At 39.9% G+C, this 20,968-nt stretch overlaps 1 protein-coding gene across 1 annotated transcript in view; it reads right to left on the bottom strand.

Annotated features, from left to right (window-relative positions):
- The window catches only part of NECAB2 (N-terminal EF-hand calcium binding protein 2), a 1,008,614-nt gene that overhangs the window by 942,719 nt on the left and 44,927 nt on the right, over positions 1-20,968 (bottom strand). The window lies entirely within an intron of this gene.

Below are 20,968 nucleotides of genomic sequence, written 5' to 3'. Positions count from 1 at the left end.
TATTGGGAGGAATGTGGAAAAGCTGGGTGGTAGGAACTTCTTGGATCCTCACAAATTCCAGAATTTTCCTTCATTGAACTATAAGGAAAATCTTTGATTTAGCCAACGTTTGTTGTTTGCAAGGCATTCTGGGTAGGAAAAGGTATTCATTCAAGCTACCCCAACTCAGACTATCGTAGGTAGCTTGTCTTCAATAACATCTGGGCTTGGCAGGTTTCCCTGGGTGCCAACGGAGCCCTGGCCTAAATACCGCAGCTACCTAAAATAGCCAGAATTGGTCAATTTGCAATTTTCTTTGTGTATTAAGGGACTTTGGGAGCCTTTACCTTCATGGACTATTGCTCAGTCTTACAAATGGGGTACTGTTGTTATCAAGAGAAGCGTAGGAATGCTGTGTGGTAGGACATTTGTAGATCCACACATTTTCCATTAGCATGGCCTGCATACGGTTTTGTTTTGTTGTGTAATGTCAATGCGCACAGTGTGCTTACAGTACAGGAAAACAAAAAATTAAACTTGGGACTTATGGGAAACATTTCTGTCCCATGCTAAATTTGATTTTGGAAAAAAAGGGTTTCTGTTGGTTCTATCAGAAACATTTTCTTTTCCAGTCTTGTCGATGGCCCATTAAAGTACACTGTACATTGAAAGTAGTGGGATGGGTGTCAATGGATTGTCGTCTGCCCTAAAGCAGTTAAAATCCACTACATCCATGCAGGTACATGCGCTGTCAAGCAAGAAGTGAGAACAAGCTGGAGGGCCACAATGAACTAACTTCTTTGTTCCATGATCGCTAGGGACTTCTCCAGTTCCTGGAGACCCCCTGGATGTTTTGCTTCTGGGACTGGGGAGCAGTGAAAAGCATAGTGGTCAAAGAAAGGCAGCAGGAGCGGGTAATTGCCACACAGAGCCAAGAGAGAGTTTCACTTGCCCTACATTGCCTATAGAGAAGAGGGCTAGAGAGAGAAAAAATATTGAGAAGTACGAAGATAGAAGAGAAGGAGATAAGAGGTTCTAGAAAGGAGAGGAGATTGAGAGAACAAAATGAGAGTAAATAGAAAAAGACAAAAGAGAGCAGACAGGAATGGGTAGGTAGATGCGGCAGCATTAACAGAAAGTGACAGTAGAAAAAAGATTGAGGCAGTGGGGGCAGAGATTTGAAGATTGGGAAATAATAGAGAAAGTAAGAGTTAGCTTAAAGGAGTAAAATGAAAGCTAGGTACACAGAGACATTGTGTTTGGAGACTTTAAGTGAAATTTATAGCTTACCTTGTTTTTAACAACATACCTGGCACAATGTGATTTCAAAGCAGAATTTTGCACTTTTTTTCTTAAAGGGATTTTAGCGTAGGATCCAAAAATCACCCTGCATAGTGGTCTTCAAAGTCCTAGTAAGGTCTAACCTTTGTTAATTGATCCACATTTCTTTTTTAAAGTTGTTTAACAATGGTGCCCCATTATGATTTGTTACTATATTCACTTGATGAGAAATGCTGATGCCATCTCTTTTAATGCATATTAGCTATGTCTATGCTAGTATAGTTACTAGAAAGTACAACCTGCATGCTTAGAAGTCTAAGTTCTATTGAGGGGGTGATTTGGCCTTTCTAGTGTATATTTAAATATGGCAGTCTCTTATCTGTTTCATGCCATGAATGCTGACTTTTATCTGCACCAATCGTAATGCCAAACAATCCCTCTGCAAAACTTTTTTTCCATTTTTAGTACACATGGTAGGCTTTGATGCCTTCTACATTCACCACTCAGAAAAGTGCATCCTTATCCAGAGAGGATGCCACCTTGAGGGTCCTATGCCAGGACTCTACTGCATGTGAAAGAGCAGAGAATGTCCATAAATTATGGAAGTGGAGTACTCTGCAGATCTAAGTGGTTGGTACCATGCATGGAGCATCAAACATATATTACCACAGAACCACCACTCAGAGCATTAGAGGCAGTTGGCGCCTGTCCATCTATGGCTCCTCTAACTGAAGATGGAAGTAGTGTCCTCAGCTAGGTCACAAGACTCAAAAAGGCCCATCTTGGGCTCACACGATCATCTATCCTTTACTATGCCTACCTGTATTGCTGGTCAATGTCTAGGAAAGGTCTTCTTTTGTACACCACCTTTGGCACAACCAGCTTGTATCTATGAGAGTTGTATGCCAATGTTGGAGTTTGCTTCAAGTCCATGCAGTTTTGACTGGTGCTTTTGATGAAACGTAATTGAACTATCCATCTTTTTTCACAACCTTGTACTGAAATTCTTTTTGTGACCTTCCAAGCTTCCCTTGTAAACTTACATTCAAATTATTTTTAATTTTCACCATTGTTGCATCCCAAAAATGTTTACAACACAGTTTACAACTAATTTCCCAAAATGTTCTTGACGGCTATGCTCCACGCTCTCTCCAAAGTAATTTTAAATTAGTGATAAGTTAAATTAAATGTTCAATTACAAAGGTGGCCAGAATTAGGAATAATTAATAATTTATGAAGCACATGAAGTTTCCTAAATTTACTTGAGATCAGGTTTATCCTTTTGGGCCTACCAGGTACAATGATTTCCTAAAGCAGAATGCCTCAGGTATGGCATCCTCCAGCAAAACAATTTTGAGAGTTCAGGCTGGACATCCACCAGCTGAGGTAAGCGATGTGGGAGGGAGGGCTCTGAGCTGAGGCCAGCTTATTTTTTTTAAAGAAATTTATAAGCTCTGCATTGCACAAATCTTGAACATTTCTTAAAGAACACAAAGTTGAAAGTCAGCATATTTTACAACTTTACACCCTTCTACTTTAAATCTCCTCTAATTGATAGGATTTAAAAATGGATTGTGAAAGGTTGTATGATTGTGCTTTAAGATGTACCGTAAAACATCCACATATTACTTCACATGGAATCACATGGTGTGCACCTGAATATTATCACCAGAATATTGATGACACAGAATATTGAGTACATAATATTGAATCTAAAATATTGACAGGTAAGTATAGCTTTTCTATACCTTATTCACATATATGTCCCTACACAATATATATATATCTACAAAATGTATGTAGATGTGGAGTTAGGAATAGTAAATCTGTACTTCCCTATATGCATGTAGCTTTCAGGATTATGTTCTCAGTATCCTTATGCCACAATATTCGCGGGGTTAGGAGCGCAGATTTAATGTTTGGTAATTGCTGAGGGCCATGCCCCCTAAAAATATACCTCTAGCTACGGACCTGTTTGCAGTCACAAGGACTGTGATTTTTGGGAATTGCCTTCTTTGACAGCAAATACTTTTGTGCATTGGGCCTTTACTTCTTAACAAAATCTTATTAAGCCACATACTGAAGATAACAAAATATTTACCACTATATGAATCTTAAGGTCACTTCACAAGACGTGACAAAAGGTGAAAAAAGCAGCACAGAAGATATACACATTACGTTCCAGGGATGGGAGCAAAACAGAGATGAATGCTATCTGTAAATTTCTAAGCTCCTGCCACCCACATAACCAGTTTTCCAAAGGTAACAGGCAATGAGTTAGTTCTTTAGGAGATATAAACAGAAACACATGTTTTTCCTCATCTGATACTCTGGAGATGTGATTCAAAAAGATTGTCCTTTGGTGAATTTTAGAAGAAAGCATGAAGTAAAGGAGGAAGGAATGAGTATCTCAAGACCATTCCTGGAGTACTCCTGGATCACAGGAGCATGGCAGAAGTACTACAAATGTTAGTCACGGAGATTCATAGAAAATTCTTTGTGAATTAATTCGTTGTTGTATTTTATCAGTAGGTATCTCCTGGGAACATACACATTTGTTACAGTCATTTCATGTTCTGAGGCAAAATGTCACACAGGTGCATTTCCGATGCACACTAATTACATCTTTATTCATTAGCTTAGCGTGGGACTATTTTCAGTGTGCTCTTTAGGTCCCATGCTTTCAAATACTACAAACATAGAATGCACAGTAAACGGTAACTAAAGAGTTTGTGCCTCTGAGCTGTTTGTTAGACAGCTCAAAATTTGAATACTTATATGATGTCTAATTATCACCAACACAGTGAGATGAGTTACCTGCCAATCAACCTTACTTATAATGAGCCCTGCTGTAAATGCAGCATGTCTGAGAGACCAGTCCTTCTAATTAAATCAGAGTGAAGACTGCCACAAAAGGCCATGTATGCATTTATGTACACAAATGTAGACTTGATAGACAATGAGTCAATCAGGGAGAGTTACATAAGTCGTACTTAAGATTGACAGCTTGAAGAAAGCTGTAGGAGCTTGAAAGGTTTCAGACCTGTCAAGGTAACAGGCACACCGGGATGAAAACCGCAGACTGACACTTGCTCAAAGATGTCAGGTAGATCATCAGTAGTGGAGAAGCCCAGAATGCTACTTTATCTACAATGAACACTGGTGGAAACAATGGTGTAATCAGGAAATTGCAATATCCACTACTTTCAACTACTTTATTACAAATGTCACCATGTCCTTCAGAGGGTTCAAGAAGGTCCTCCACATGAGGGCATTTTTTCAAAATGTGGCAAAAGTGAATTTAACAGTACAATTTTCAAAGGACTGTATAATAAAGTGGACCTTTCATAGGAACAGAGGCAGTCTCTATGACTCAAAGCATGTTTTACGCAGAGGAACATAAATTGTGCATTTTACAGTACAAATTTGAAATGAAATGGCAATCAGCCATAGGTTTTACCAGATGTTCATGATGCCCTCTCTAGGGAACTGATAGTTCATCTCCCAAAGAAACATGATAGAAATAGTAGGAAAACAAAATACTTTTTATTTAAATCATAGTACATTTTGGTTACAAATAGATCACTTTTACAAGTTCAAATAACTAGGTCTGCAATTGACCTCACCTATAATTTCTAAGATGTCTATATTTTCAATATACATCTACCTTTTTTCACTTTCTCACTCTCCCCAAATAGATGTTCAGTCATGCAGAATGACTCGGGATCAACTTGCAGTGCAAACAGTTTGACAATAAAGTTACAAAGATCCATCTCATCTTCTCTGTTAGTAGACAGCAGAGCTGTCGTTCTGAAGAAATAGATCTCATAAGCTTAGACACTAGAGCCAAAAATAGGTTGAATGTTTATTTAGATATTTACACAAAGTAAACATACTCCAGTTATGAGGGCTTTCCCTTAGGCAACAATTCTCTTGATAAATTCATACAACTCATTTTCGATACAGAAAATTGGTGATAATTCCACTAAGCTAATTTCTAGATTTAATTCACTCCAAAACTTTACTATATCAAGCACAATCACTGTCTGCGAAAGAAGATTGTAAAACACCTTTAATAAGGAACTATAGATAAGATTTCAAAACCACAAACCTACTTTTTTATCAGCACAATTATGGTTTAAGACTAGTTATTGATGTAAGAAATGATGTACCTTTGTTGTTCTTTAAAATCAAAATAAAAGACATTGCCTGTCGAGAGACAAATTGAAAGAAAATGACTGGAAAGTCTAGGCAAACCTGAAATATCTTTCTATTCCGATATTCATAGATGAACCAAGATAGATGCATTTTATTTGGAAGAGATGTGTATCACAGCTTACAGGCTTAGCTTTTCCCTTGCAACTTCTCAGTTGTCCCCAACAAAGGCCCCAATTGAATGTAGTTTCACTGAAGATGTCAACGTCTCATAATTTGTATGTTATTCTTATATCTATGGACAAAGAGTAACAAAACCGTTTATACACTGTGGTTTGTGGCCAACAAGAAGAATTCAGTACTCATGTTTACCCAACCTTTGATTTTCCTGAGCTTTAGGATTTATTCCAACCAGATCCTTCTCTTTTTGTGCTTTAAAATTAATTCTCAATCTACAACCCCCTTGATTCCTACAGACAAAGTGAAGTGGTCAAAGATGATCTTATAAGAGCTGGCCTCATGAAAAAGTACTATTCACGGATCAAGACCAGAGAAACAATCCTGCTCCTGGGCTTCATTCAAGTAATAAACTTGACAAAAAGAATAGACAAATACATCACCATGAAATGGTCTTCCTTGTTGTCTCTCTGAATTAAGAAGCCAGGGCAGAGCTAGAATGTTTGTTTTAACATATGGATGTTTAAAACTGCAGTGCCACTTCAGTTCTGGCTAGTACGCCATCAGGGCTGGGGACTAATCTTTGAAAATGTATAAACAGAAGGTTGGTGTTATCAACACAAATAGCTGCAATGCAAGAATCAATTGAAATGTAGGTTGAGTTGTTTGCTTCTGTACTACTAAGCAGAGATGATATTTAAGTGGTGAGGTCCATAAGCCTTCTTCGGAGTGTATTCCTCTAAGCTATTTAGCTAGACCATTCCGAAAGTATTGTCTGGACCAGTACAAGTGCATAAGCGGTTCACATTACAGGGATTTAGAAAACTATGTTGACCATTTTTCAAAAAAACATGCTGATCTCAGTAATTGGAACAATTACTAAGAGAAACTCAAACATCTTCAGCGCCAATTGGGTGAATGTCTGCAAGAACTTTCTGCAAACAAACTCCTGTTGTCCAATTGTTATCCAGCTTTATGTTGAAATGAGATGCTGAGCCAGTGGATGCCCTGCTGCAAGGTTGAAGTGCAGGGTGCCTGTATGTCTTGCAAGCATTCAGTTTCATTCCACCAGTTTAACACTACTTCGAATGAGCAACATATATTGGTCCTTCCCAGAGAACATTGACCATCAGCTGTCGTTAGGAAGGCCCAATGTGAAAATCTGTATGTGAAGTGGCTAAGCAAATACCCTGGCCATTGCAGGAGTAAGTTTCAGGTCTTTTTGTAGAGCAGAAATAATTTGAATCAAAATTAGTGAGTGGACACATTACTCTGTTATGTGCCTTGAATGAGTGTCTTTTGTAACTTTCTCTTTGCCTTTCCATGTATCAGGATATAGGATTTATTGGCTGGGAGTTTCACAGTCAGGAAGCGCAGGGATGATGTATGTCAGAATATCAAGAACAAACATATTGTGGGGCCAAATGTCGAGGCTTAATTGTTGAAGACCAAAATATTGTGAAGGTAGATGCAGATAGGTAAGTCTAGATTTATGTATTCTTAACTCTATGTCTGCATACTTTCGGTAGTTAGGCCTCGCCATTTTGGCCTCACTATATTTTGTAGTCAATATTCAGGCGGAATACCATGAAGATGGGCTCAGTTTAGATATCACAGAGTTTCTCCAGAAGCATTCCTTGAAGAAAAATTACTAAGGGCTTGCCCCTCATATTCCTCTTCTTGTTGGGAGTCCTATGCTTCCATCTCTATTGCTTTTTCAAAATCTTTTTTATAATCTCCTTTCAGGCAGCCCAATTCTGGCACATGACTTAATGGAACTTAATTACTTTTATGACTTGTTTAACTGTGATGCTTATATCTATTATTTTTGCTTTAAGTTTGTGTATAGAATGTTTAACCCAATTCTTATTTTAGAATGAGTTTTGGTCTTATGGATTCTTATGGACAGCAGCTCTCTTGTCCTACTGGTGTGGACTGCAGAGTACTCATGCCAAGCTGCACAAAATAAACTACCTCTTGTAATAGTTCTTGCTCCTCCTCCCAAATTCCTTTGCAGTTTGAGCCTCAAGGAAAACAACAATTCAAATACGATTTCTAATTACACGCCTTAGGTCCTGTTGCATTTTCTATACACCGCAATTTATCATTTGTGAATTGCAGCTGCCATAAAAAGAGACAATAATGCATGCAGTGCATTGCCACTGTGTTTCAGGCTCTTGACACCTAATGTACAGAGACAGGTGTCAAATAGTGGTTGCAATTTGTGCACTGACTTTTTGCGGCCTGTCTCTGATATTGCAATGTGACCTCTTACAAAATGCCCCAGTAATCCCTAATGGATGTTATTTAAGCAGTTCACTATTTGATGCCCTCTGTAATTGGCTACAAACAAAGGGACGGTGACTGCAAGCATCAGCAGACCTCCCTCCCGGTTTTTGCATACCCAAATGGGTACTTTTTAGTATTAATATTAAAGCAGCCCATTTTCTTTAAAAGAACTGTTGAGCTGTTTTACAAACTGTCTCCTATTTGTGAAGCTATTGGGGGACCAAAATTGCAGGCACAAGTCTTGAAAACAAACTAATTTGAATAGCAAAGAGGAATGGATGTCCCTTTCACACCTCTTTCAATTTTCCTATTTGGAATGAGTTAATAACCCCATTTTGCGATTTGGTGACCTTTACAGAACCTCATTATGGGTTTAGTACATATTCAAAAACATTTTGCAGACAAACATGCTGTGATTTTGCGAATCACTGGGTTTGTGAATGCTACATTTCTCAGTACATTAGGCCCTTATTTCTGCTTGAGTGTAGCCCGAAACATCCTGCAAGTTGATTTGCATTTTAATATGCAAATATTATAAAGACATATTCTCTGTGACTTACTATTGCAGTAATCCTCGCTTAAGTCACCTATCCTCACAGCAACATTTTTGTGCCTGTAGTCTATGTATTAGCACGAAGCATCCCTCATCTGCGAATGTTGTAAGTGAAATAGGGAGGGGAAAGCAAAGAATGAAATAGTGTTGAGGATTTAATCACTTGCACAGCTACACATGAAACTACTCAAGGTCAAAGTTCATACCTGGATGGCATGGGCACTGAGGTACCGCATCACAGTATGGAGCAGCTGATGGCAGCACTTGAAGTGTCTCCACCTGTGTTTGAGTCATCTATTTTGGGACAAAAATTAAACCCAGGGATGCAATCCTAGAGAAGATACTTCAACAAACTAACATACCCTTTTCTGCTCTACCCTACTTCTGTTCCTCTGCTCCAGTCCAGTACCTCTCCCTTTACTCCCCATCTCCAACATCCCCACTACGCCCTCCCCACGGCCTTCCCTTTTGCATCCCCTCTGGCGCATTGCTCATTGTTCTCTCCTCGCCCTACTCTTCACCCTGTCCCTTCCCCTACTCTTCACCCTGCCTCTTCCCGTACTCTTCACCCTGTCCCTTCCCCTACTCTTCACCCTGTCCCTTCCCCTACTCTTCACCCTGCCCCTTTCCCTACTCTTCACCCTGCCCCTTTCCCTACTCTTCACCCTGCCCCTTTCCCTACTCTTCACCCTGTCCCTTCCCCTAATCTTCACACTGTCCTTTCCCCTACTGTTCACCCTGTCCCTTCCCCTACTCTTCACCCTGACTCTTCCCCTACTCCAGACTTTCCCTGCTCCCTCCCAGTTCTCTAAAATAGTACCTTTGTGTAAGACCTTCAGCCCAATTTACTGATGCTTGCAATGCATATCTATACATTTGGTGTCCTATGCTACATAAATCTGAAAATAAATAAATAAATGCGATTGGAATAACGGAAATGGGGCCCTTTCTGCTGAAATTTGAGTTTACAAAAGCGCACTGGGCAATGCATTTTTCTCAATACTCCTCTCGTCCTTCCAATTATCTGTTTCAGGGCACTGTAAACTCTTTAATGCAACAATGAGTCTGCGATTTGGTTCCAATCAGAGCACAATGTTTCTTGATTTCCCTGAATAAATATGCCATGAAATAAAGTTAACCTCACAGGCCTTTTGCTAACTGTCTCTATATATAACTTTTGCAAATAACCTCTCGGGATCTTGGACTGAACAGAACAACATCCAGGCGGCCATTTATCAGATCCAACTATTTCTGAGTTACACAGTGAAGTTTAGAAAACAATGCAGCCCTTTTTATTACATTTTTGTGAGCATGTGTTTATACTCTGGAGTGTCTCATTAAGATAATGACCAAGGTTATTAATTATCACACGTTCAACACACCCCAACTTTTGTGTAGATTGTACATTGGTGTTTAGTCTTTTTAATTATATTGTGAAATAAATGGTGTGAGTTGTTTTGCTGGTCTTGACTCCATGTGACGTGCAGGTGCAGCTGTAGGTGATTGATTGTCAATCCCACTGGTGTGCACAAGGCCCCAAGCAGCAGAAAGATTGTCAGAATCCGTGTTGGGCAAGACAAACAGGTGAACCCACAGAGGTAAATAAAATCAAACAGGATGTATATGTCTGTTTCCACATTCAACCAGGGGTGGTGGGGAAAGGAAAAATAAAATGATAACGCTATGTTATTATCATTTTATTTTTCCTGGGAGAAGGGGCTGGGCTGGAGGGAGGGGGCCAGTGGAGCGGTGTGTGCAGTATGAAGTGTGCACTTTGCATGTTCTCTACCCGGATGTATTGCACAGCCGAGTGGCGAACATGCCCATGCTCCCAGTCTGAGCTGCAAAGCATGCCGCTCAGACCTATCACGACGCTGCTGTTGCTGGCAGCATCGTGATTGGCTGGGAGCCTGGGAACAGGAAGAGGACCAAGATGGAGGGGAGACGATCGCATCTCCCCCACAGGGAAGCTTTTTTTTCCTTTTTTTTTTTTCTTCTCACACCCCTCACCACACTTCCACCCCCCACCTCCGCCCCGCTACCCACTCTGAGTGGCAGCCACCACTGCAACCAACACATTACTTCTGATACAAGACGGGATAATAATAATAGTAATGTATGTAGCCCTTACTAACGCAGTCCTGTAGTTTCCTAGCACTCTAGATAATTATTATTGATTCATTTAAATAATGTATTGGTACTCAATTACTCAACCTCAGAATGAAGTGCTAAGTTGTCTCGTTTGGGATTTGTACTGTACGTCATACACAAACGTCATCAACATGCTCTTATCTCGCCATTGTTCTGCTTTACCTAGATCAGCAAAAAACCTTTGCATTGGCCTAGGCAAATGTGTGCCATGGCTGATCTCATCATAGAACCTGATACTGAATCTATTGCTTTGGAAATCAACACTTTATACCACAGAGGTTCACTGTGATTGGCAATAACTCCCCTCTCTATAATCCATGGTCCGACAGTGCATCGGAACAACTCTCTTAAGATAAAGAACGAAAGAGTGTAGAATAGAAGCTCGATGTGACTCCTTTTAAGTCAATCAGTGACTATATGGACCTGCTACTTGCAGGTCTTCAAGGGGGATAAAAAACTGGGGGGTTCAAAAGGGGTGTGGCCTGTGTAATTAAGGGCGTGGCTTAAACGGGGAAACTAAAAATGTGTGCTTCCCATAGTGTGCTGCATGACTGGTAGGTAGCTGCTTCTCTGTGTTTTCTGTTATTGCATCCAGCTATATAACACAGCTACTTGCATTTACCTAAAGCAAGCCAAGACTATTGGCATTGTCAGTGGTTGTTAGCTGTTTAAGATAAATGAGTAAGGACAATGGTTATGTTATAAATAATACTGAACATATTTTGAATTCATAAATAAGGAGACCGTATATTAAACATGAATGAAGTCTCTTGAAGAGGTGGTGGTCTTCAAATTATCTTAGTTACCCCTGTTCTTCCTTTCACACCACATCCCTCTGCAGTCTGTTAGGTAATTGTGCCCTTTTCCCCTGATATCTTTCTGAAATCCTCCATGTCCATATCTCAAACTTTGTCGCTTTCGTCTTCAGCATCGTCTTTTCCCTCTCCACTGTATGTATTTCTTCGCATTTCTGTCACTTCACCACCCCCAAAAAAGAAACAAAATGCGACTCACCTCTAAGCCCTGCATTTTTTTTAGTTAGACATTGTCAATTTTCTGACCTTTGTGTATCCCCTTCCCACACATTTGCATAGAATAACAGTTGCAACTGGTTGTTGTGCACTCCACAGAGAGCCTAAGGATTGTATGGCCATGTATTCTGAAGATGTTTTTGACCCAGTCACAGCCACTGTGAGAAACTTTAACTTCCTTTAACCTCAATTCCAGAACTCTCAATCGTAGTCCATTATAAACAGATAGAGGTTGCCCGGTTCAAAGTATTACCTATACAAGAGTAATATGTTGCACAAAATACCTACACACACATAACACCCAAGAAATAACAAACACTCTTAGGAAATGGACAATTAAGTAAAACAGTTGAAATGTAAACAGAAACTAAATATCTTACCATGTTTTACATTAATTGTTCAGAGGCGGAGCAGTGTTCTGGCTGTAAAGCTAAGGACATGATTATAGGACCCAATAGGGACTTGTTTCAATGTTTGCTTTAAATTACTACTGGGTCTGAGACCTGGAGGTAACCAACCCACATAATGCCCCAGATACCTAGTTGTGGATAGTCAAATACATCTAGGTGTGTTGTTGACAGGGTAATTCTGGAACCTATCCTGAACATCTAGAAAACAAATCATAAAATCTGCAACGTTAGCGTAGGTAACTGAGTTCTCCTGGACCCCAACAGCCTCTATGATCACTGATGCTCTCTTGTAGTCTTGCTATGCTTCTGCTTTCTAGTGCAGTGGTTCACAACCTATGGCCCAAGGACCCCTGGGGGTCCCTGAAGTCTCCTCAGGGGATCCGTGACTGCTTAGAAAATTAAATAATGCTAACAGATTAATATAGTGTATATAAATGAAGTGGCCAAATGTACAATTGAAAATGTTAAAACGTAAAGTAAATGTCAAAGAATTTGAAATTGGAGCCTTAAAAATAAATTAGTATACTCGGATTGATTTGTGGCAGCAGTGCAGGTGTATGAAAGGGACTATAGTGTGGGTGATGTGTGACTTCAATTGAATTTAGAAAAGCTCCAAGCTGCCTATTAAAATTGGCATTTTTTAATTTGTATTTGCCTGCAAATGAAATAAGATGTGTTATAATTTGTGTATGTTTGATGGAATGCTTCTTTCTGTATTTTTTGTGTATTGTTTTCCGGTTCATATAATTGACAATGCTAAGGGGGGGCCCTGGCTTCGAGTAATGACTCAGGTGATTGCCCCAAGATTCCAATTATGATAAAGTAAAGTGGGGGTCCACAGAAGTCAAAAGGTTGGGAACCACTGCTCTGTGGGCATGCTCGAGGAAAAAGTCTACTTCAGTGCTGAATTTTCTATCGCTTTCCAATGCTGTGTAAACGTTTTGAGATTTATAACTACACAAAGACTCTTTTTATTCTTGCTTTTTAAGATTCTTGTTCATATTTAACTAAATGGGTTATGGGATGGAAATTCCTGCAAGGGCCATATTTTCCCTCTTTCAGTTTCTTCTTATTTTGTGATGTTTAGCTATTATGTTGTTTCTCTTATCAAAATAATTTGGTTTGGACGTTAAAGATATTTATTATTTGTTATAAACAATATTACTGCAGTGTGTAACTATCCAGTAAATAAAGTCAAAGAAAAACAAAAAAATCAAGAAAACGGTTTCAAATTCAATGTTTCACATGTTTGGGGGGTTGAATTCTGTAGCCAAGGGTTTCTTGTAGCCACGTGGTAAATTTAACAGTAAAATCAAAATGGCACTGCAGTCTCATACATGCGAGATTGAAGTATAAATTCCATGGTTCCAAGATCTTTCAACATTTGGTCCAGCTACCTCACACAGCATAAATAAAGACGTCCAATTTCTGACCAACTCTTGTGTCCACCTTTCAATATCAATGTCTTTCTTAGCCCGCCAGTTCTTGTGATACCACTATTTCAAGGGGAGAAATAAAAGAGAATAACATTCGTTGGAGACACATGAACGTTATTTTCATTCAATATTTTGTTTAAGCACTCATGGTTGAAAGTTGTACAAACATTTCCAGCAAAACATGCAGTAACTCCTCTGATTGAGTAATGATTGGAGTGCAAAGAGGGGGCGCTCTTCCAGCCTGGAAGAGCGCTTCTTATTCTAGCATGGCTATTGAGCCACAAGCATGCTCTGGTCACCAAATAATCAATGGATTCTTTTCGATCTGTGTATCAAAAGGCCCGATTTGTACCAGGAGCTTTCCAAACTGGATGACACTTTACTGTCACAATATCCATTAGACTTTACCAGACTACTGCTCAAACCTCTCCTACAACAGTGATCACAATGTGACGTTTCATATTGCCCACAAAACAGGCATCAGATTTTCTCTAAGAGATTCTAATTGTACCAAAACTCATAATTCAGTAAATGAAAGCGAGAGGATTCACACATCAGATTGTTTCCAAAACAATCCTCAGATTGGCTAAAATAGGTTCCACAAAATCTCAATATAAGCTCAAGATTTAGATTTTCGAAAACTAAATGTAAGCTCATCCAAGATAAAGTGTAGTACTCTCACAAAACAACTACCCGGTTCCCCAGCATATTTGCTTTAGATTATTTCCACAGCTATGCATCCTACGTTCTTCAAACTTTCTGGAGCACCACTGTAATAGGCATCACAACACTCGCAAAATATTAATCAGACCAGGTCCACAAATTCATGAAAATTTTCCAAAAATATAGGCATCAGACTGACTTCAAGGTAAGTGGGTATGTGCCACTAAAGTATGGCCCCAAAATAAGCATCACATTACAACCACGATACGATGGAGATTACAGCAAAATAGGGATGCATCCCAATCGAAACAGTAATCAAATTTCCCTAAAAAATAAACAATAGACCACCCGCTCACCATTACCTGTCCCTGACTTAGGCCTTATAAACTGCGGTAGCCATTTTGAGGTACGGGGAATATGTTGTGCATCACCCTCAGCTAGTGGTGATGGCTTGGTGCTGCGTGGAAAGCTGTTGGTTAAGTGATCACTGCTGGTGCTCCACTGCCTCCTTTTAGCTTGATGCTCCATTTTGCAAATATCAAATGGGAGGAGCCAAGGATGGCTTTCTCGAGTGAGAGTTGAATGATTTGCTCATTCTCATGCCACTCGCTCCCAGAAGTGTGAGGAGCAGGTCAGTGCTTCCTGAGCATCCTTCTAACAAAGCAGAGTGAGTCTACACAAGAAGTATGGAGTGTCTTCCTTCAGGTGAAAAGGAAGGCCTCCTTTGGCATTGGTAGAGATATCCCTCACCTTCCTCTGGCAAAGCTTCCTTTCCACTGAAAACCATTCACTGCAGCAATGATGGCAAGTTAGGATACGGTAAAGCACGTGAGTCTTCAAAAAAATTGTCTTTTTAGGCCCCTTGCTGTATATTTCACCAAACAAAACCATGAGATTCGGATGTCTGGTGAAATTGTAATGTTCCTGGCACCTTGGTGCTTGAAGGATGATCAACCATTGGCAACATGCATCTGTTGTGCGAGCTGTGTGCTCAAAGCACATCATAAAGTCTTGTCCATTCGCACTATTTCTGCCATGTACTGGCAATATGCATTGTGTTTTTTTGCATAGGATTCCCTAAATTCTCAATATCCTCAAATGGAAATATTGGCACAGGAACAGCATGGTTTTCACAACTGCCTCTTCAGTAGTGATGAGTGCTTGGCTTGTGATGTACATTATGGATAGCCCACCTAACTGTTGCATGATACTTTCCCCAACTCTTAACAACAGATTGGATTTTATATAGTTTCCCCAACTGGACCTACTCATAAGCAGATTTGTATATACAAAACATCAGAGACTAAATGGTGAGAACCAATATGCCATTCTCACTAAGGCGACGGTATGCTATGTTATGTTATATGTTATTATATTATGCTATTTTATGCACTAAGAATGTTAGTCATCTAATCCATGTTTTCTTTACTCAATGGGTCTTCAAATAGTAGTCACTCTGCTGATATTACTCGGCATGATCCACATAGGGTGCTTATCTCTTATCGTAAACCAGATGGGATATCACCAATGGTATTATGGTACTCATCCCCTGTGGATACTCTAGGTTGGGAAATAGCTTCCTGGAACACCATAATTGGAAACAGACAGATTTAGAACAGCTAATAGTTGCAAATGTGATGTCAACTCCTTGACCAACGGGAATCCCAAGTTCCAAACTGAGTGGAAGGTAGATGGCACTGACCCATCCCTGTCAGCCAAAGAACTAGGCTCAAAAGATGTTTTCGGGGGACACTACACAAGCCTGCATTGATGGCCTGCATGCATGAACTAAGTCAAGATGTCTATGACAATGCTGTAATTGCAGGAATGACCAAAGTAAATGTTAACAAATTGTGAGTCATACAGAATTCTATAGTGCAAGTGATTTGAAATCTTCCTTGGTGAGCACATATTTCAGCTGCTTAGAGCCAGCGGCACTGGCTCCAGGCCGCATCGCAAAGTGCTTTTAAGATGCTCTCACTAGTACATAAAGCACTCCATGTTAAAGCCTCTCTATATCTTAAACAATGTTTGGATTCTTATCACTTTGAGAGAACACTAGATCATCAGGCACATATTTCTAGATCGCTCCTAAGTACTTCAGGAAAAAGGTTGGAGGTAAATCAATCCCATCAACTGCCAGCAGTCTGTGGAATAAGCTGCCAGTACACATGAGAATAACTCATAAAGGCGGAGAGATAATGCCATTGTTTGATCTGTCAAAATGAATGTGTGCCTTTCAGTGCCACACGTTATATCCCTATGCTCTCTAGAGGATTGAAGAAGATGGTTTATTTAACTGAATCAAATGGCGTAGACAAACGGAAGATAACTAGGATCGTGGTATCATCCAGGTCCCTTCTCAGTCTCAGATCTTCCAAAAGTTAAATGATTACAGCTTCTGTACATCAAACCTCAATCTGCAGATGGTTCAGCATATGAATGGCCAGATCTCAGCTATCGCTGGTTTTTCAAGAAACTTGGCCTTGAACAAAAGAATTGAAATCAGCCATGTGGTCAAAAGCGGATGTTTTCAGTCATGGAGGAACCACTTTCTGTCGTAGCTCTTTAGGCATAGCTCCCATCTTAAGTAAGAGATTGAAAAATGTAATTACATTGTGCAGTAGAAGAGATTGCTCGCCTGGATTTCTAAAAGGCTTAAGTGGGCACATACCCAAACAGAAGCTTCATGATGCATCATCGCTATGTTTCAATTTTCCGCAAGTTCATCTCAAGTTTCCTCTTATTTGTACACATTACTGTTGTGCCCTATGTTTTCTTTCCATTTTTTCGTGCGATACTGGAACATCATTAGAGATGTTTCCAAGTTTGAGTAAAAACATTCTTACAGGTGGTGGCATTGTTTGTTTGTAAGTTCTGAATAATTCTCTACAAGAGCACCCGGTTTCCAACATCTGTTTTGTGTAGTAAGTTTCAGTGGTACCTTTTTATTTTTAAAAATAGTTTGTGTGTTGTAGATAAGGCTTTGTAATTACTATTGTAGTATGCCTCCAGTGCTTAACGAATTAAAAAACCCAAGGAACCTGGTTCCTGCCAAATTGCTCCATGGAAACTTTGTGAATAACTTTTCCAGCTACAGTTTATTCTATTGCTTTACTCACAACGTAAAGATGTGAGTTACCCAATTCCTCTAACCTTGTCAACAGATGCAGAATACCATTCAAGGCCTTCTCCCTTGTCTGAATCTCTACGTTATATCAGGTGGCCCAACATGGGTCAGCTGTGATTGCTGGTTTAGACAAAGGCGACGTGTATAACCACATTGTTTTAAGTTCAGTTCAGCCAAGAAAAAGGGCCTTTGAAAATTTAAAGTTTGCTTCTCTTGTAGTTATCAAAAACAATATTGGGCCATACCCGTAAGACAGGTTGAAACTAGTCGCTTAAAACTAGAGAGGTTACGCCTTGAGCAAGTTTTTAGTTGAATTAGACTTTGGATGCCATGCCAACACATTAACAGCCCTGCCAAAGGTAAGGTGATCAATTGAGTGGATAATTTAAATATCCTATCCCACGGTGCATAGTATATATTTACATCTATTCGACAATCTGGTAAAGAGAGTTCATCCTCATTTGATACAGAGCATGTGTAAAGTAAACGCTCACCGTCCACTGGACACATTTAGCATGCTATACAGTAGATTCGTTCTGTATGCAGACAACAGTTCCTTCTCTTTCCCAAAGTTCAGTTAAAGCACAGAATCGTATTCCTCATTAGGAGTAAAGATTACAATTGTTGTTTGCGCTGTCATTCAAGGCTCTGTAATAAAAGCTGAATCCAGAAAAACAACGTAAATCAGAGTGAGATCTGTGCATTTTCATTGTGGGTCTGACATTGATCAGCGCATTCTAAGAAATACTCAATTTTCGACCGCCAATATTAGCCAATAGCATGCAGTAGTATGAGATGGTGGAACTAGAAGAAACTGATTTAGCTGTATTTTCTCACTCCCAAGGATCATCTGTCTTATATAGAATACCGAAAATTTAATTTGTGCAGTTACCTAATAAACCTCCCCCTTAGTGCTGATGATAGAGTTCCAGGATGTTCTTCTGAACACAAAAATTGAATTATTGTCAGGAAAACAACCAGATGCAAATTGGAGAACTGCATGGCCTAGTGAAGGTTTTGAAGTGCTACATAAATGGTCCATATGCAACATGGAGTCACGACTTATTAGAAAATTCAGAAAGAGCTTTGGCCATCACAAAGGGTAAGAAAGTGCTAAATAAATTACAACAAAACAAAATAAAATAAAAACACACAAAACTCTGTCTAACTCGACACAAACTGTGCGCGTTCTCTAACATTAATGAACTGCAGGTTTCTAACAAGCTCCATTACTTAAAGCGCATGTTAATATGACATCTCTCATTCTAGACAATTGGTCCCATAAAATCAAAATAATACCCCTTACTCCAAACACTCCTGATCCAGTTCAGCTGCTGTCTAGCCCTTCAAGTCACCAGGAACACACCCCAACCAACGCATTGAGAATTAAGACCTAAGCTCTGTGCCGCTCCTCTCCGATGAGTCTGCTATCGCTGACAGAATTTGTGGAACAATGACCAAACTGAACTGGTCTCCAGACAGTTAGTGGCTCTGCATATTTAACTAGGGAATTAGATGACATTATACATGCATCCTTGTGCACTGTCCTTTGCAAACGTCAGCTGTGCACAGAGCCCCCTCAACCTTATTATGCTTGTGAAGCTGTGTGAACACACTGGAGACACGTGTATGTGTGGACTGTGTGCTCAGCTAGATGCCTAGGTGCTGGGCACTAATGCACATGTGAAGGCAACCGAAAGTGTACATGTATTCCCCTGGAAACTGTCTGGTTGCTTGAGACATGGCAATTATGCACAAGTGCACAATGGAAGTGAAAACAGGCATGCTGTGGGAGTTCATCTAATGCCAGGCAGTCCCTAGAGAGCAGTTCAAATTATTGTTCAAAGAAGTGGGGACTCCAATCCTAGTCGGGATAGGTCTCTGCACAACCTAAATTATCCTGTGCTCACCCTCTGGTAGCTTGGCACAGAGCAGGCAGGCTTAATTTAGAAGGCAATGTGTAAAATATTTGTGCAATAACTCATACAGTAACAGTGAAAACACCACAAAAGTACCCCACACCAGTTTAAGAAAATAGATAATATTTATCTGAATAAAATAGGATCAAAACAACAAAAAAATCCAATATGCACAAGTCAAGATATTACTTTTTAAAGGTTTAAATGAGTCTCAACTCTCAAGAATCAGTGGTTGTATCCTTGTAACACACAGTACCTGGGATGCATCAAAAATAACTATGCACTGGGGCTGCAGAGGAGAGATGAGTTTAAAAAAAGGCCCTGCTTGTTAGTACTTCCAGTATTACTTGTCACTGCACTGTGGAGAGTTGACATATAAAGGTACTTAACAGCACTGGACTTAGCATTCCCAATTTGAATAAAACATTATGTAGGGACTAAAAGTTTTTCTTTGCAGCTGCTTCTGGTGCTGCTGAATACCGGGGTTGAAGAATACCAAGGCTGCATATTTCTTATTCCATTTGCTTCCACCACCTTACACTTCCTGACTCTTTAGCTCACTTTGTCAATGTTTTCCTATTCGTCACATCCCATCTCAACCCCACTATCCCCTCCTCCCATTATCTCCCTTTTTTTTCTTTTCTTCTGTGTCAAAGACTGGTGAGGAAAAATATGTCCCAGTCCCCCAAATGATTGCCGGTGCTAACCACTTGCGCAAATAAAGCGCTAAGCTTGGTACATCCTGGTGACATCAGGCAATGGCGAATAACAAGCATTTGCAATGCCATGGTCTCACTTTGCTCGAGTTAGGGTTATTAGCACTGTAAATTCTTAACAGAACTTTTTCTACTACTTAAATTGGAAATTAAAAGTAAAACAGTTGACATAAGTGAGCTGATTCAAAGTGTTTTTCTGCCATGAGCATAAGCGTGAAGGAGAGACACAAAAAGAAATATAGTTCACTCGCAGTCAAACGTATCGGTAATGGTGCAATTATTCATGTAACAGGGGCAGTCTGCAAGGATGTAACAAAACCGCTCAAGGAAGGGACAAATGTAAAGCATTTACCAATAATAATAAAGGATTTTTGAAAGGCAAACCCCTCGAACGAGTGAAAGTGATGTGTGTGCGGTGGGTGTGGTTAAAAGCCCACAATACTTACAACAGGTCAAAGCTCTTGCGCTCTCGACCTAAAAAAGGAGTAAAACAAGTGGAGGCTAGTGGCAGCTGTGTGGAACGACTAGACATCTTAGTGAGCTATTTGTTGAAATGAAATTACATCCTGGATGCAAACTTTATATTCACCTTTCACTTTCTTGTTCACCCATTAACAGGCGATATTACGTTGAGGCCACTGGAAATATGTGTTAAGGTTTAAAGGCAGTTTCGGGGTATTTTTTTAATGAAACAAAAACAGAATACTTTGTTTGGAGGCCAAGGGTTTTGAGACTAATGCCTGTCGAACAGGAGGAAGGTTGCCTAGAAAGGATCAATCAGATTGTCAAGAAATCAATGTCTGCAAGATGACTGACTACCTAGGGTGCCAGGGCTGTCACTGCCAGAGTTAGGAAGGGTAGTGCTCTGAATGGCCTGTCTGTGGGTTGGTACCAACAGGGGACAGGAAGTACGCCAACTGTGTGGACATGCAAGCGTGTCAAAGTGGAACCAATTAGGTGTGCATGTCTGAAGCAACAGGTAATGGCTCGTGACTTAGGAGTACTTGGCATTTCCCCACTGCATTTAGGTGTGATATTGAGGCACATTCCACATCTGTGTTTCAGTCTTTCTGTTCAC

This window comes from Pleurodeles waltl, chromosome 12 (genome assembly GCF_031143425.1).
Source record: "Pleurodeles waltl isolate 20211129_DDA chromosome 12, aPleWal1.hap1.20221129, whole genome shotgun sequence".
Lineage (NCBI taxonomy): Eukaryota > Metazoa > Chordata > Amphibia > Caudata > Salamandridae > Pleurodeles > Pleurodeles waltl.
Note: the sequence above shows the minus strand (reverse complement) of the source record. Positions and strands in the feature narration are given on the sequence as shown.